Source organism: Staurois parvus, unplaced genomic scaffold (assembly GCF_062004578.1).
Source record: "Staurois parvus isolate SC_StPar_1 unplaced genomic scaffold, SC_StPar_1.0 ptg001250l, whole genome shotgun sequence".
Classification (NCBI taxonomy): Eukaryota; Metazoa; Chordata; class Amphibia; order Anura; family Ranidae; genus Staurois; species Staurois parvus.
Window position 1 is genome coordinate 67,740 of NW_028319046.1, and position 18,440 is coordinate 86,179.

Below are 18,440 nucleotides of genomic sequence, written 5' to 3' on the forward strand. Positions count from 1 at the left end.
CTCATGTTTTGCATTGTATTGGTATTGTTCTGTCACATGTTCTGTCCCCCTTTGTAATGTACAGCGCTGAGCCAACTATTGGCGCTTTATAAATACTGTATAATAATAATAATGACAGACAAGGAACTGGAAATGTCCAAACACAAGGCAGGTGGGTGGGAAGTTTCTTCCTCCGTCTGCACCCCTGTACTGAAAACGAGACCCTACACCCAGGGCCGGACTGACCATTTGGAAACTCGGGCATTGCCCGAGGGCCCGGGGTCAGTAGGGGGCCCCATGAGATGCCCCTGGTACCTTTTTCATAGGCTTTTTTGAGTTTGGGCAAGAACACAGGGGCCCCATGATCCCCTATTGCCCGGGGGCCCAGGGGCGGACTGACCATTTGGAAACTCAGCCACTGCCCGAGGGCCCGGGGTCAGTAGGGGGCCCCATGAGATGCCCCTGGTACCTTTTTCATAGGCTTTTTTGAGTTTGGGCAAGAACACAGGGGCCCCATGATCCCCTATTGCCCAGGGGCCCCCATGAGTTGTCAGTTCGCCCCTGCCTACACCATTCCCAAAGGTACTCGAGACCCCTCACCGTCACCAATCAGGTAAGCCTGCATGTTTTAAAACCTGGCCAGCCTGTTTCTTTCTTGGCTGTCCTCCTCTATTCACAGTCATATCCGCCCTCCTCTGTTTTGTTTTTTTGTACTGTGAGAATTGCTTTCGTTTCTTCTCTTGCATGACTGTTTCCCAGAGGAGGGGGGTAGAGTAGGAGGATGGGTCAGATGTAAGTGGCTAGATATGCAAAAAGCTTCTGTGGTTGTGTAATTCTTCAGTACATTTCATGAGCTGAATAGAAGGCAGGATACCAACCGTCCGGGATGGGGCTAGGGGAACGTAAACTGGAGGATGACATCACTGCAGGGAATGGTATGTATTTTTTAACTGAATTCGTAGCAGCGGATTGTAGAAGATATTACCTACGATACAATACAGTACACTGCAGCAAATGCTTCTACTGAATTATAGTCAAAGAGTCCATCCATATCTTCTAACTTTCTTTAATGCGAAAGAGAAATAGCTGTTTATATCCTGTAGGGATTCCTCGGACGTGTTCCTGCGAGTATTATTATAATTTGTTCTATCTACTTTCCTTACATAGGGGCATTGTGAGTTGCATCAAAGTGCTAACCTGCATAAGGGAGAAAAGAAATTCTATACATGTAACAGATTATTATTATTATTATACAGGATTTATATCGCGCCAACAGTTTGCTCAGCGCTTTACAAAATGAAGGCGGGCATTACAGTTACAATACAATTTGATACAAGAGGAAGCAGAGGGCCCTGGTCCTGGGAGCTTACAATCTAGGAGGATGATCCAGTAACATGGACCATGACTTGGTCTTCAAAAGAATGTTTGTTTTAACCCATGAGTGTCTGTTTTTTTCATCTTTGCTACATTTTCTGTATCATGGCAATGTAATCATTTAGTTGTTGGATGTACGGTGGACTGCAGTGTAACACTTTTGGTAATTCAATAGTACATTTCTTTATACACAGACAAAACAGAGGGACAAATGAGGAGGAAAGAGGGGTGGAGGGGTTTAGCTGCAAAAGAGGGAAAGTTCTTCCAAATTGGGAAAAGTTGGGAGCGATGTTAAAGTGTTACTAAACCCCGGACCCTGCATGCACTATATCCGCTCTCCCCGGACCCTGCATGCACTATATCCGCTCTCCTCCCCGGACCCTGCATGCACTATATCCGCTCTCCCCGGACCCCGCATTCACTATATCCGCTCTCCCCGGACCCTGCATTCATTATATCCGCTCTCCCCGGACCCCGCATTCACTATATCCGCTCTCCCCGGACCCTGCATGCACTATATCTGGTCTCCCCGGACCCCGCATTCACTATATCCGCTCTCCCCGGACCCTGCATTCACTATATCCGCTCTCCCCCCAGACCCTGCATGCACTATATCTGGTCTCCCCGGACCCCGCATTCACTATATCCGCTCTCCCCGGACCCTGCATTCACTATATCCGCTCTCCCCGGACCCTGCATTCACTATATCCGCTCTCCCCCCAGACCCTGCATTCACTATATCCGGTCTCCCCGGACCCTGCATTCACTATATCCGCTCTCCCCGGATCCTGAATTCACTATATCCGGTCTCCCAGGACCCTGCATTCACTATATCTGGTCTCCCCGGACCCAGCATTCACTATATCCGGTCTCCCCGGACCCTGCATTCACTATATCCACTCTCCCCAGACCCCGCATTCACTATATCTGCTCTCCCCAGACCCCGCATTCACTATATCTGGTCTCCCCGGACCCCGTATTCACTATATCCGCTCTCCCCGGACCCTACATTCACTATATCCGCTCTCCCCACACCCTGCATTCACTATATTTGGTCTCCCCGGACCCTGCATTCACTATATCCGGTCTCCCCAGACCCTGCATTCACTATATCTGGTCTCCCCGGACTCTGCATTCACTATATCTGGTCTCCCACAGTACACACAACAAGGAAATTCAATTATTTTAGTAAATATAAACTGCTAAATACCTTTTCTCATCAGCAGTATATAGCAGTCTTGTGACTTCTATCAGTGTCCAGCTGATCACTGGTTAACCTTGTAGGAGGAGTTTTAATTCTCCTCTGACTACCCTATGAGGCTGCATGACCCCTGACCCTCTTTCTGGACAGTGATGATTGGTCCTGTGCTGAGCACATGCACCCCCCCCAAAAAAAAACCCCTCTAGCAATACACACCAAACTGAGCATGTGCAGAGTTCTGTATTATCAGCAGATGGATTGGGGACAGTAGAAGAAGGGGAGGATCAGAGAAGACAGGATCAAACAGCCTTTTTATACAATGCAGAGGATTAACCCCTTAGGTCCCACAGTGAGTATAACAAGCATGCTTAACTGCATCTACAGACTGATTGTACTGTTGGGGGTTTAGTAACACATTAATTCAAAGGATTGTTTTTACACAGGGTCAGCAACCTGTCAACCGTAACCTAGTTTTATATTTTTTTTCATGCCGTAATTTTTTTAGTATAGCCTTGCTAGCTAATAATTAAAAAAAAAAATTCCACACACCTAGGTCACCTTCCATCATGTTCAGGTAGAATTCCACGTCTCCAAGGTCGCCTACTCTTGGTCTAACATGGAATGGGGCTGTTGACTTTGGATGTTGGTTTTTTTGTTTGTTTTTTTTCCAACCTTTCTTGACCGGCTACACTTTAAATATCGGGGCTTCTGCGCTAACCCAGAAGACGTTACGCCTAAGGATTCTTAGCAACATTTCCACACCCTCGTTTGCATGTTACACGTTGCACTGCAGGAATGACAGCTGGGAGCAGAATGCTTGCTACGTGTAAACTGAGATATTCTTGTCAGCACATGAATGCCCCGCAGAAGAACAAATCGGGACACACATATGGTCATGATATTCATATATTTATTTCAGGTACTTATATAGCGCCATCAGTTTACTCCGCGCTTTACATATATATTGTACATTCACATCAGTCCCCGCCCCCGAGGAGCGTACAATCTAAGGTCCCTAACTCACACTCATACATACACATACTAGGGACAATCTAGACAGGAGACAATTATCCTACCAGCATGTCTTTGGAGTGTGGGAGGAAACCGGAGTACCCGGAGGAAACCCACACACGCACAGGGAGAACATGAAAACTCCAGACAGTTGGTGCTGTGGTTTTACATATATATTGTACATTCACATCAGTCCCTGACCCTCAAGGGGCGTACAATCTAAGGTCCCTAACTCACATTCATACATACACATACTAGGGACAATTTAGACAGGAGCCAATTCACCTACCAGCATGTCTTTGGAGTGTGGGAGGAAACCGGAATAGCCGGAGGAAACCCATGCAGGCACAGGGAGAACATGCAAACTCCAGGGGAGTGCAATCTAAGGTCCCTAACTCACATTCATACATACACATACTAGGGACAATTTAGACAGGAGCCAATTCACCTACCAGCATGTCTTTGGAGGTGGGAGGAAACCGGAATAGCCGGAGGAAACCCACACAGGCACAGGGAGAACATACAAACTCCAGGCAGGTGGTTCCGTGGTTTTACATATATATTGTACATTCACATCAGTCCCTAACCCTCAAGGGGCGTACAATCTAAGGTCCCTAACTCACATTCATACATACACATACTAGGGCCAATTTAGACAGGAGCCAATTCACCTACCAGCATGTCTTTGTAGGGTGGAAGGAAACCGGAGTACCTGGAGGAAACCCACACAGGCACAGGGTGAACATGCAAACTCCAGGCAGGTGGTTCCGTGGTTTTACATATATATTGTACATTCACATCAGTCCCTAACCCTCAAGGGGATGTACAATCTAAGGTCCCTAACCCTCAAGGGTCGTACAATCTAAGGTCCCTAACCCTCAAGGGGCGTACAATCTAAGGTCCCTAACCCTCAAGGGGCGTACAATCTAAGGTCCCTAACCCTCAAGGGGCGTACAATCTAAGGTCCCTAACCCTCAAGGGGCGTACAATCTAAGGTCCCTAACTCACATTCATACATACACATACTAGGGACAATATACACAGGAGCCAATTAACCTACCAGCATGTCTTTGGAGTGTGGGAGGAAACCAGAGTAACACACAGGCACAGGGAGAACATGCAAACTCCAGGCAGGTGGTGCTGTGGTTGGGATTCACACCAACGACCCGAGTGCTGCCAGGTGGAAGCAATAAAGTGTTTTGCCCATTTTTTCTGAACATGGAAGGGAGAGCTACTAAAACTAAAGTGTGCAAAATCTGCTGCAGATGTGCATGGTAGCCAATGGACTTCCAGTTTTGTTTTTTTTGTTAAAACTTCATTAAAAAAAGGCTAAAGTTAGAAGCTGATTGGCTGCCATGCACAGATGCAGCTGATTTTGAGTGCAGCAGTTTTAGTAAATCTCCCATTGGTGTTCTGCTGATATCTTGGGTTTATGTTTTGGCACCAAAGCACCCCGTGGCCCCATTGTTGTGTAGACTGTGTGGGAGTCTGTGTACTCTGTACTGCCTACGTGTCCTTTCGCTTCGTGTCCTCCCTTCTGTTTTCCTGGAAATGAGCAAATCCTGCCCCTCCCGTGTGATAATGGAAGAGGCGCCATTATGGAGACAAACAACAGACCGGAGGGACTGCTGAATGTGCTCAGCCAGAGGAAAGGCTAACAATGCCCTTTGGCTTAGAAAAACAATCTTCAGTTTTGTTTAAAATCTTGTTTGGTTTTTGTTGTACTTTTTTGTAAATTGTTTTCATCCTGCGTGATCAGTGATCGTGCGTAATAAAATAAATATTGTAAAAGTAAAATGACCATAAAAGTAACTGAAAACAAATCTATTCTTTTAGATTATACAGTCCAAGTCTTTTAGGGTCTAAATGTGCAAATGTCCTAAAAACCGTGGTTCGATTCCTGACCATGGCGCCTCCTGCATGGAGTTTGCATGTTCTCCCTGTGCTTGCGTGGGTTTCCTCCGGTTCTCCCACACTCCAAAGACCTTCTGGTAGGTTCATTGTCTCCTGTCTAAATTGTCCCTAGTATGTGTATGTATGAATGTGAGTTAGGGACCTTAGATTGTACGCCCCTTGAGGGTGAGGGACTGATGTGAATGTACAATATATATGTAAAACCACGGAACCACCTGCCTGGAGTTTGCATGTTCTCCCTGTGCGGGTTTCCTCCAGGTACTCTGGTTTCCTCCCACACTCCAAAGACATGCTGGTAGGTTAATTGTCTCCTGTCTAAATTGTCCCTAGTATGTGTATGTATGAATGTGAGTTAGGGACCTTAGATTGTACTCCCTTGGAGTTTGCATGTTCTCCCTGTGCCTGATGTGAATGTACAATATATATGTAAAACCACAGAACCACCTGCCTGGAGTTTGCATGTTCTCCCTGTGCCTGTGTGGGTTTCCTCTGGGTACTCTGGTTTCCTCCCACACTCCAAAGACATGCTGGTAGGTTCATTGGCTCCTGTCTAACTTGTCCCTAGTATGTGTATGTATGAATGTGAGTTAGGGACCTTAGATTGTACGCCCCTTGAGGGTTAGGGACTGATGTGAATGTACAATATATATGTAAAACCACGGAACCACCTGCCTGGAGTTTGCATGTTCTCCCTGTGCGGGTTTCCTCCAGGTACTCTGGTTTCCTCCCACACTCCAAAGACATGCTGGTAGGTTCATTGGCTCCTGTCTAACTTGTCCCTAGTATGTGTATGTATGAATGTGAGTTAGGGACCTTAGATTGTACACCCCTTGAGGGTTAGGGACTGATGTGAATGTACAATATATATGTAAAACCATGGAACCACCTGCCTGGAGTTTGTATGTTCTCCCTGTGCCTGTGTGGGTTTCTTCTGGGTACTCTGGTTTCCTCCCACACCCCAAAGACAAGCTGGGAGGTTAATTGGCTCCTGTCTAGATTGTCTCTAGTATGTGTATGTATGAATGTGAGATAGGGACCTTAGATTGTACGCTCCTCGGGGGCGGGGACTGATGTGAATGTACAATATATATGTAAAGTGCAGAGTAAATTGACAGCGCTATATAAGTACCTGAAATAAATAAATTAAATAAATAAATATGATCATTTTCTTTTTTAACCCCTTGGCGCCGACGTCACTCCAATATGCGGCCTCACAGAACTGGGCTTTTTTCAGTGGGGGCCGCATGTTTGCATACCTGTCTTTGTGCTGGGAGCGCACCGCATGGCGTCACATGATCGCTGTGATAGACTCTGATTGGCTATCACAGTGATCAGTCACTGTACAGCCCGGCCCCCTTGTTTTTTTTCTCTCTCTATGAATGGAGGAGAGAGATATATTGTATCTCTCTAACTCCTGGCTTAAAGGGGAAAAAAAAATGTTTGTTTAAAAGAAAAAAAAAAAAGATAAATAAATATTAAAAAAAAAAAATAAAAAATAAAGAAAAAATACCTAGATCAAGGTTTGATGTAGTTCAGTGCCAGGGTTAGTGTTTGGGTCAAGGTCAGGGTCAAAGGTCAGGATTAAAAAAAAAATTGTTAGTGTCAGTGTGTTTTAGGTAAAAAAAAAGACAACAAAATGCGCTCTATAGTTTCTGGGCTGTACTCCGGGTACAAACAACAAATAACACACATATATGGTATCACTGCAATCGCCTAAAACTGGAGAATTTATTTTGGGTTGTTCTTTGGTGGTAGGTTATGGTAGTAACAAGAAACACACAGCTAAATTGAAAACATTTTTTTACTATTTTGGGCCAGTTTTCCTTTGATAATAAATCAAAAAATTACCATTTACCACCAAATGAAAGCCCAATGGTAATGGATATCTCCTGATTTTTTTTTTTTATATCAAACCTATATGGTGTCATGCACACACACACACACAGACACATGTACACACACATACATACATGTACATACACGCAGACACACATACAGATACAGACATGTACATACACACAGACACATGTACATGCATACACAAACACACACACATGTACACACACACCCACCCCCCCTATAAAATGTAGCAGTACTTCGTTGTTCACTCACAGAGCCGGGTACTGCACTCTAGGGGGAGGCAGAGAGCACAGCACACACTCCTTGCTTTGCTTTCACTGCGCTCAGCTATTGAGCAGTCTGACGGCTCCCAGTACCAATGACAGATCCGGCCTGAGCTCCGAGCCTGCTCAGCAAGACGGCCCTGGGGGACACACTCGCCCCCACCATAATTTCCACTCGCCATTGGCGAGCAGGCGAGTGGAAATTTCAAGGCATGCTCTAAAATGTTATTGCTTGTAAATGCTGAACACGCCTAAATGAGGCCCACGTTACATGCGTTTAGTTGCGTCGGCCATTTTTCTGCCAAAATGTTGGTGCTCCTGGACACGCGGGAAGAATGTTTATATTCCGACCTCTAAACACTCTTGCCTCCAAGTACCTCTATACGTCTGTGTGCTCAGAGACTAACATTGAGGGGCATTTTTAATGCCCTGTGCGTGTGTGAGGCCTAAAGTATAGTGAAAAGTACCGTGATGCATTTAAATGTGTTTCAATGACTCAATGTAAAATTACAAAAGTTCCCGGAGATGATTCAAAGGAATTTTGAGCCTTCGTTGAGTTGTTCTCTCATAGGTTAGCTATGCATTCAATCAACCACAGCATTCATGTGGGTAATTTTCTAGCCATGTGATTCACTAGTCATAAAGTTCCCCAACACATACATGGTCAATAATAGTTTTGTTATTGTTCTGTTGAACTATGGTTTCAGCATTGATAATTGGTGGTTTCGGCATTGATGATTGATGGTTTTGGCATTAATGATTGATGGTTTCGGGCCTGGAATTTGAAGCACTTTGCCTGAAAAATTACAATGCTCAACAAAGGGTTCCCATAGTATTCTATGATGTCTGTTTACATATGAGCGATGGGCTGCTGATAAGGGGGTCTAGCTGTCCCTCTTGTACCGGGCTTGGGCACCACCAGTTCAACAAGGGGACCCGGGCAAAAGGGCCAGCTGTACTTCCTTATCTCTGAAACCAATCCCACTTTGCCCCCCCGTGCAGCACAGCTGACTTCTCCTCCTCACCGCCCCACTGGTTTTCAACTGCTGCAGGGGGCGACGGGGGGCTTGGTTCCAGTTTATGCACCCCCCCGCGCCATCTCTCTGTTTGCCCCCATCCCCCCACCACCACAGCACTATAATGCTGGGATTTGTAGTTCTTCCAAGCAGCTGTCCTTCCTGACTCCAGAGGCGAGTGAGCACAGGCATGGATGGCTGAGACCGGACCTTTCCTAGTGCCACCATCCCTCTTTTCTTGGATCATAGAGCCCTGTGAGTCTTCATACCACACATACCAGCTTACTACACCCTACCTGGGTCATCATCACACTGCTGGGACAGCTGTGTGCCTGCTACCCTGTCATCCACCCACTCCCTGTGCTCTGCCCCTGTGTGCCTGCTACCCTACCGGCTACCCACTCCCTGTACTCTGCCCCTGTGTGCCTGCTATCCTACCGGCTACCCACTCCCTGTGCTCTGCCCCTGTGTGCCTGCTACCCTACCGGCTACCCACTCCCTGTACTCTCCCCCTGTGTGCCTGCTACCCTACCGGCTACCCACTCCCTGTACTCTGCCCCTGTGTGCCTGCTACCCTACCGGCTACCCACTCCCTGTACTCTGCCCCTGTGTGCCTGCTACCCTGTCATCCACCCACTCCCTGTGCTCTGCCCCTGTGTGCCTGCTACCCTACCGGCTACCCACTCCCTGTACTCTCCCCCTGTGTGCCTGCTATCCTACCGGCTACCCACTCCCTGTACTCTGCCCCTGTGTGCCTGCTACCCTGTCATCCACCCACTCCCTGTGCTCTGCCCCTGTGTGCCTGCTACCCTGTCATCCACCCACTCCCTGTGCTCTGCCCCTGTGTGCCTGCTACCCTGTCATCCACCCACTCCCTGTGCTCTGCCCCTGTGTGCCTGCTACCCTACCGGCTACCCACTCCCTGTACTCTGCCCCTGTGTGCCTGCTACCCTACCGGCTACCCACTCCCTGTACTCTGCCCCTGTGTGCCTGCTACCCTACCGGCTACCCACTCCCTGTACTCTGCCCCTTTTTTTGTTATTTGTTTGGTTACAAACTAATTTGGGTTATTTTTTTTTTTTTTACTAAAAAGATAACTGAATAAATTTTGGCCAAAATTTATGAAGAAAGATTATTTATTTGCGAAATTTTAGAAGAAAAACACTTTTTTTCAACAATTTTGATCTTTTTCATTTATATAGCAAAAAAAAAATAAACATTTTTTTATCTGTCTCAAAAAAATGCTAAAAAAATTCATATGGGTACAGTGTTGCATGACCGCACAATTGTCATTCAAAGTGTGACAGCGCTGAAAGCTGAAAATTGGCCTGGACAGGAAGGGGGTGAAAGTGTCTGGACTTGAAGTGGAGGGATTTAGAAATTAAAAACGACAATTCAGCTTTCTGTGTTGTTTTTGTTCAGATATTTTCTTCAGTTAGGCATTGAAAAAAAACAAGCCTATCTGGTATGCATATTTGACTTGAAAAGTCCAACAGTCAATCCACTGTGATAAGCCGACGCCCATGAGGAACTGAAAAACAGAATCTTCGTTTAGTTTCTGTGGTATTCATGTGGGTAATTTTCCAGACACATCATTCTTCCTCGTGTTGAAACACAAAGAGCGGTTAAAGGCGGCATGAAATGAGAAAACCTGTTCTGCTTGTGTCAGGGGCGGACTGACAACTCATGGGGCCCCCGGGCAATAGGGGATCATGGGGCCCCTGTGTCCTTACCAAAACTCAAAAAAGCCTATGAAAAAGGTACCAGGGGCATCTCATGGGGCCCCCTACTGACCCCCGGCCCTCGGACAGTGCCCAAGTTTCCAAATGGTCAGTCCGCCCCTGGCTTGTGTTGTTTTTGTTCAGATCTTTTCTTCCTCCCTTACTATAATAAAGACTGGAAACTGTATAGGCAACCTTTAGTCCTCACGCACACGGGATGTTTACAGCGGCTGTTTTTGGCTTTTGACCTTTTTTTCTACGGCCAGTAAACCCCCCAGCATGTTATCCTATGTGTCCATGGACACATAGGCTGTAATCAACATTTTTGGCTGCAAAAAAAACCCCAAACTAGTGGTTTTCTATAGAAGTTTTTAGCTGTAAAACAATCTAACGCTGAAAGACGCGGCAAAACGCTGCAAACCAGCGTTAAAGTTTTTTGACCAAAAAAACATTTTTTTTTTGTAAAAAAAAAAACGCAAATGTGGAAAATCGCAGCTAATCGCAGCTAAACGCTAATGCAAAAACACTAAAAAAGCTGAAAACTTGTCATGTTTTTTAACATGACTTTAGACAGATAATGTTACCAGCGTTATGAGGACTAAGGCTCCATGTACACGGGACACTTCTGGACGATGGAAACTGACTGCTGGAAAATGTAGGTTAAAAAACGTCTGTTTAGCCGCGTTTGCATACCACATTTATGCGCATTTATGGGCGTTTTCGTTTAGAAGCGTTTTTAAAGATAGCATCGGAGACCTTTCAAAATGCCCAGAATGCACTGAAAAGCAGTAAAAAATTAACTATTTTAGATGTTTTGTGAGAAATAGAGAGAGCAGAAGCAGAGAGAGCGGTATGTGTTGAGATGACCTGTCTTTTTTTTTTGTGGTGTTTGGATGTGTTTCAAGCTTATTTCTGTGCAGAAATTATTGCAACAGTGTCTGTAACGGAACCGACCCAGACTGCACTTGAGTACTTCCGTTAGACTACCGCTTCCCCGTCCGAACACCGACCACAGACACCACAGCCGACCATACAAGACTAGACGACACCAGTCTTGAAGTAAACCAGGAGGTAGACTAGTTTATTTGAAAACAGATACAAGATATATACACTTAGGGGACAATCCTCCCTCCCTGTATAATGACACAGGGCGGGTAATCTACATTTAGTAAGAAAGAGACCCACAGAAATTCAAACTTCACACCAGGAGGGAGGGCTGCTGGAGACACCCCCCACTAAGCTAATACACATAACATTAAACAATCCACACCCCACCCCACCTATCTCCTAAATATGTCTACACAGTCTGAGAAAAAGCCCACACAATATTAGGACAGATCATCCTGTACCCCTAACAGGCACAGGGTGACTTACACATAATAGGGATATGGGGAGCTAAGACAGGGGTCTCCCCATCTCTCCAAAGTGAGCTGTGTTCCATGGCCCCCACCCAAAGTGACTCCCGTCACAGTGTCCAACATATTTATTTCGTGCAAAACCTCAAAGTATGATGTACTACAGGGCTTGAAATTTCCGCTCGCCCAATCGCCAAATGCAATTGGAAACCCCTTTGTGGCGAGCACAGATGGAGCGGGTGGCTTGCAATGGAGGCGGTGGCTTGCAATGCGATCCTCAGGCCCTGGGGATCAATTTGCATTCCACTGGCGCTCCAAGCCTTGTTGTGAAGCCGACTTCTGGTTTTCCGACTTCCGGTTTCTTCTTCACCGCCGCAGGGGACACGAGGAGAGGCCCCGCTCTCCCACCGCCCTTGGGGGACACGAGGAGAGGCCATTCTCCACCGCCTTGTGGGACATGAGGAGAGGCCCGCTCTACACCGCCTTGGGGGACACCAGGCCCGATTTCCACCACCTTGGGGGACACAAGGAGAGGCCCGCTCTACACCGCCTTGGGGGACACAAGGAGAGGCCCGCTCTACACCGCCTTGGGAGACACAAGGAGAGGCCCGCTCTACACCGCCTTGGGGGACACGAGGAGAGGCCCGCTCTACACCGCCTTGGGGACATGAGGAGACGCCCACTCTACACCGATGTGGGGGAACACATGAGTGAGAGACCCGCCAACGGTGCACATCCCTACACCCGCCAGCATAAGGTAAATTACATTTTTTTGTGCTGTGCTCTGGGGGGCCCAATGATTTCAAAAAGTAAAAATACACAATGTTTACTACAGGTTTAAAGCTGTAAAACTTGTGATTGCACCCTATTGCTATTAAGCTGTTACTGTTATGTTTAAATTGACATAATAAAGCTATGTTATAATTGCAGTTTTTTATATTTTGGACTCTTTATTCTAAAAGAAAAATGTAATTTCATAAGCTTTAAGGGGGCGTGGTTGGGGGAGGGGTTGGAGGCGGACCTGGACAAGGTTGGGTGGGGCAACTGGTGGAGATTAAGGGTTTGTGCCTAGCTAGTAGGTCTAGACTCGAAATTTTTAAGCCCTGAGTACAAGGTCCATTTGAGTACCGGGAAAACGCTTTGCATGCATTTTTCAAGTTGAAAAAAGGCTGTGGACAGCATCTGGAAATGGAAGAGTTCAAAAAAAATTGCAAACACTTATAAACACGGTTAGCCGCGTTTTGCTGCGTTTACAAGCATTTGGCATTTGAAAAGTTGATCAAATCTACTCCTGACGCAAGTTTGGTGCATTCAAAAAAACGACTGTAACCTCAACTGCCTGTAAACGACTGTAAATGACGATGTGTACATGGACACACAGGAAAACATTGGGGAGAGTTTCAGGGGCTGCTGAAAAAAAAAAAACCGCTGACCAGCTCCTAAACGTGAGTCTACCAGCTGCAATGTACATGAACACTAACACATTCCCTTTAATAATTTAGACTTCAGTTTTCTATTGCCTGCCTTCTCTTTGACTCATTTAATTTTGAATACATTCAAAGTGATACTAAAGCATTCTTTGCATTAGGCTAACCAATGTTTTCTCTATCTCTCTGTCCCCCCCCCTTCCCTGTATGGAGGGGAAGAGAAGGAAGGATGGATCCAGCGCTGAGCACGGCTGTATCTCTTCTCCCCTCTCTTCCTCTTCACACAGCACTCAATAAGCAGCAGGAGCCATTGGCTCCTGCTGCTGTCAATCAAATGCAGTGAGGAGGAAGTTGGAGGTGTGGCTAAGTCTAGCAGCCCCACAGACACACAGCTTGTGAACGCACAGATATTGTGTGCCTCCATAGCAAGAGGTTTGATATGGGGACACACGTAGAAGAGGAGGAGCCAAGATCGCTGGCTGGGGACCCAAGAAGAAGAGGATTATGCCGGCTTGGGGATATTTTGGTTGTTGCACCCCCTAGAAACACCTGAACTCCATTATTTGGAGAAGTGTCCACAAACGTTTGACCATATGGTGTAGTTGTGTACTTTATTTGCTGCTGCTCCTGTACTCGACTCAGGGCCGTGGATAAGGGGGTACCACTAGTCCTCCTGTACGGGGCCCAGGCCAGCAGGGGGGCCCACGCAGCTAGGTGAGAGACAATTACTGGAACCGATCCCCTGTGTGGCTTTCTCTGCAGCAGCTGAAACTGGCTTCTTCTCCTCTACCTTCTACCGGCTTTCAGCTACTGTAGAGAGAGCCATACAGGGGGATCGGTTCCCGTAATTGTCCCCCGCCGCACCCATGACCATCCCTGTACACCATACATTCCCCCTGCTGCCCAGGCCCACCAGTGTGCCTCCACCCCAGCAGTACTGCCAGCTTCCCTCCTCTGCTTCCCACCTGCAAGCACACAATAGGATCCTTCAGGATGGAGAGTGGGGGAAGGGTTCAGTAAATATGTCACAGTCACCCAGGCCAGCAGGGGGGCCCCCACAGCTAGGTGAGAGACAATTACTGGAACCGATCCCCTGTATGTCTCTCGTGCAGCAGCTGAAAGCTTGGCTTCTTCTCCTCTACCTTCCGCTGGCTTTCAGCTGCTGTAGAGAGAGCCATACAGGGGATCGGTTCCCGTAATTGTCCCCCGCTGCACCCATGACCATCCCTGTACACCATATGTTTCCCCCTGCTGTCCAGGCCCCTGAGTGTGTCCCCACCCCTGCAGTGCTGCCGGCTTCTCTCCTCTGATTCCACCTGCAAGCACACAATAGGATCCTTTAGGATGGAGAGTAGAGGAAAGGGTTCAGTAAATATTCCACATTCACCCAGGCCAGCAGGGGGCCCACACAGCTAGGTGAGAGATAGTTACTGGAACCAATCCCCTGTATGTCTCCCTCTGCAGCAACTGAAAGCTGGCTTGTTCTCCTCTCCCTCCCACTGGCAGCTGCTGCAGAGAGAGCCCTACATGGGATCAGTTCCAGTAATTAACCCCCACCACACCCATGACCACCCCTGTACACCGTACGTTTCTCCATGCTACCCAGGCTCCCGAGTGTGTCCCCACCCCCGCAGCTAGGTGAGAGACAATTACTGGAACCGATCCCCTGTATGGCTCTCTCTGCAGCAGCTGATAGCTGGCTTCTTCTCTCCCCCTCCCACTGGCAGCTGCTGCAGAGGGAGCCCTACAGGGGATCAGTTCCAGTAATTGCCAACCCAACACACCCATTACCCTCCCTTTGCACCATACATTTCCCCCCTGCTGCCTAGGCCCCCCTGTGTGCCCCCACCTCCACAGTGCTACCAGCTTCCCTCCTCTCCTTTCCACTGGCATCTGCAAGCACACAATAGGATCTTTGAGGATGGAGATGAGTGGTTGGTACCAATCGCTCACGGTGTTCATTCATAACTGAAGCATAGTAAACTGTGTTGTTTTTTTTGGGGGGGGGGGCAGGTTCTGTCAGGCTGGCTGTATGGGGCCCTGTGGTTTCTCACGGCACCCCTGACTCCACTGATATGTTACTGTTCTAAGAATGTATGTCAGAAAAGTGTTTTGCATTTCATCATTTCGAGGCATTATATTTTTGTTTTTCTCTCCATACAGAATGTTTAAGCCCCCTTACAAAGAAAGAAGAAGGCACGTACTGCGATAAACAAGGTATGAGAAAGGCATGTATGTACAAGGAGTGTATATTGTACTGAGCTGTATGTTTGTTGTTATGCTGAAGGTTTTACAGCTTGGGTTGGTGTTTGGACTTGCCCAGGTAATTTGCATTGACGGCATTCGGATAGTTTACATTCAAATTGTTTGTTGTATAAATCAGTCTTAGAGACTTGTAAAGCAGAATATTATGGCCAGAATGTTGAGAAAAAAAGAGTATTACTACTCCAAACGTATATGTGTGACAATAATGGAAGAATTTTAATTTTGACTTAGCACATCATTTAGGACCAGAAACTAGACTGACTTGAGCTACTTGTACAATGGGATTTTACCCTCATAGAGTAGATGTGAACCGTCACCTTGTAAAAGAACCTATTCTGTTTAACCCCTTCCCGCCGACGTCACACAAATATACGGCCTCACAGAACCGGGTTTTTTTCCGTGGGGCCGCATATTTGCGTACCTCTCTTTGTGTTGGGAGCGCGCCGAGCTAAAACCATGTTGCTATCTTTCCCATTTGTGCCTAGAACAACCTTCACTTACCTGGGGATGTGCTCCACATTATTTTGGAGGGGTTGTGTGGGAATCTGCGTCCATTCAGCCTAAAAAAGCATTTGGAGGTCAGGTACTGATGTTTGAGGGGAAGACCTGGCTCACAATTGGTGTTCCAATTGATCCCAAAGTTGTTCAGTAGGGTTGAGGTCAGGGCTCTGAGCAGGACACTCATGTTCCTCCACACCAAACTGGTCAAACCATGTCTCTATGGAGCTGGCTTACACAGGGCCACAGTAATGCCAGAACAGAAAAGGGCCTTCATCAAACTTTTACCACAACATTAGAAGATTACAATTGTTGAGAATGTCTTGAATGTTGTAGTATTAACAGAACCCTACAGTGGAAAAATCTGACCTGCATTATTTGGAGAAGTGTCCACACACTGTTGGCCATATAGTGTAGTTGTGCGCTTTATATGCTGCACCTATACTCCATTAACCACTTCCAGTCCGGACACTTTTACCCCCTTCCTGTCCGGACACTTTCACCCCCTTCCAGTCCGGACACTTTCCCCCCCTTCCAGTCCGGACACTTTCACCCCCTTCCAGTCTGGACACTTTCACCCCCTTCCTGTCCAGGCCAATTTTCAGCTTTCAGCGCTATCACACTTTGAATGACAATTGCACGGTCATGCAACACTGTACCCATATGAATTTTTTACCATTTTTTTGAGACACATAAAGCTTTATTTTGGTGGTATTTATTCACCGCTGGGATTTTTATTTTTTTTGCTATATAAATGAAAATGTCCAAAACATTTTTTAAAAAGTGTTTTTCTTATAAAATTTTGCAAATAAAGAATCTTTCATCATAAATCTTGACCAAAATGTATTCCGTTATATTTTTAGTAAAAAAAAAAATAAGCCAAATTAGTTTATAACCAAAAATTATAATTTTTAAAAACATTTTTTTTTTATTTTAATTTTATTTTTTTATATTATTATGTTTTTTGTGTGTTTTTTTTACATACTGTCACCCTAGCAGTACAGTGTCACCATGGTGACACTATACTACTTGTGGGGGGTGATGAAGATTTTTTTTTTTTTTTTTTTACAGTGATTGCTTTTACACCCATATAGGATGTAAAAGCAATCATTTCTCTTTCTCTCTGTCTGCATTCTTGCAGCCATTGAGAAATACTGAGTGAGCTGTGATTGGTCACACCTTGTCACATGGTACAAGGCTGTTGTGAATGGCCCTGTACCATGTGACCTCTGTGATCATTCACAGATTTCACACGTAGTAAGCAATGATGTCACAAGTGACATCTTGCTTACTACTTTGCATGTGATCACTGATTTGCCAATCAGTGATCACATGATCGGGACCTCGTACAGAGGTCCCGTCCGACGATCGGTGTTCCACTGTGTCCGGAGGACACAGCGGGCACCGGGTCGCGGTGCTGTGCGCTCCTAGGGAGCGCGCACAGCTAGAAAAGGCGGGTGCCGTTTATGAACGGGAACCCCGCCCCTGGAGTGCCACCGCCCTGCCGTTTATAAACAGCAGGCAGACGGCAAGTGGTTAATATATTACTGTTCTAAGAGTGTATGTCAGTTTTTTTATGTACAATTGATGGCCCCTGCGTGGGCTTGTCTCGTTGCTCCTGTTTTTTTTTTTTAAATGTTTATAAATGATTAAAAATCATTTGAATACAAGAATGTATGTCAGAAAAGTGTTTTGCATTTCATCATTTAAGGACAGTATATTTTTGGTTTTCTCTCCGTGCAGAATGTTTAATCACCATTGTAAATAAAGACGTTGAAAAGCAAGACTACAACGATAAACCAGGTATGATAAAGGCATATACATACAAAGATTGTGTACTGTACTGAGCTGTATAGATGTTGTTATGTTGGATGTTATACATCTTGGGATGGCTTTGTGTGAGCTTGTCCAAGTATTTGCATTGACAGAATTTTATATTTAAGTGTTCCTGCATGGCGACCACCTCCTGTTATCTCACATATATATTCTTATTATTATAGCCAAATTTCCCCCCCCCCTAACTCCTCCCACAGTTTTTACACTACATAGACAGTAATATACCGAAACGTGCGGATTGTTCCCGATTGGCGTGCTACTACTTTGTGGAACGTTTCGCCGAATGCTTCACAAAATATCGGCGTTTTTGTGGTGAAATTGGTCCCATAGGAATGAATGGCGGAATGTTCAAAACTAGAGTGGGAGCTGACAAAAGCTAGAGTGTGAGCTGAAAAATCAGGACGTGATTTCTAAACTGCCATCACTCCCTCATTTTCAAGCCCACCTACACAAATCTTATATCACAACGTTCAGCTATCCCTGCTGCCACTAAAAATGTCCACGGCTAAGCCATAGTCCTGATAGTTTTCACAATATGACCATTTGTTTGCAACTCACGGTGCCCATTGACATTCATTGAAACTGCACTCTAGCCACCTCAAATTTGAAGGGCAATTTCTAAACTGCGACTGTGCCTTCATTTTTAATATTTCAGAGACATACTATGCATCAAAATGTAGGTCTGGGTCTTGTGATTCTCACAATATAAAGCTCTTCGGT

General features: G+C 46.1%; 1 long non-coding RNA gene across 1 annotated transcript; it reads left to right on the top strand.

Annotated features, from left to right (window-relative positions):
- Window positions 1-760: 760 nt before the first annotated feature.
- Window positions 761-17,692, top strand: LOC149437895 (uncharacterized). The gene is made up of 3 exons (XR_016307988.1): window positions 761-914; window positions 15,285-15,338; window positions 17,628-17,692. It is a non-coding gene; the product is annotated as an uncharacterized LOC149437895 (long non-coding RNA).
- The last annotated feature ends 748 nt before the right edge of the window (window positions 17,693-18,440 follow it).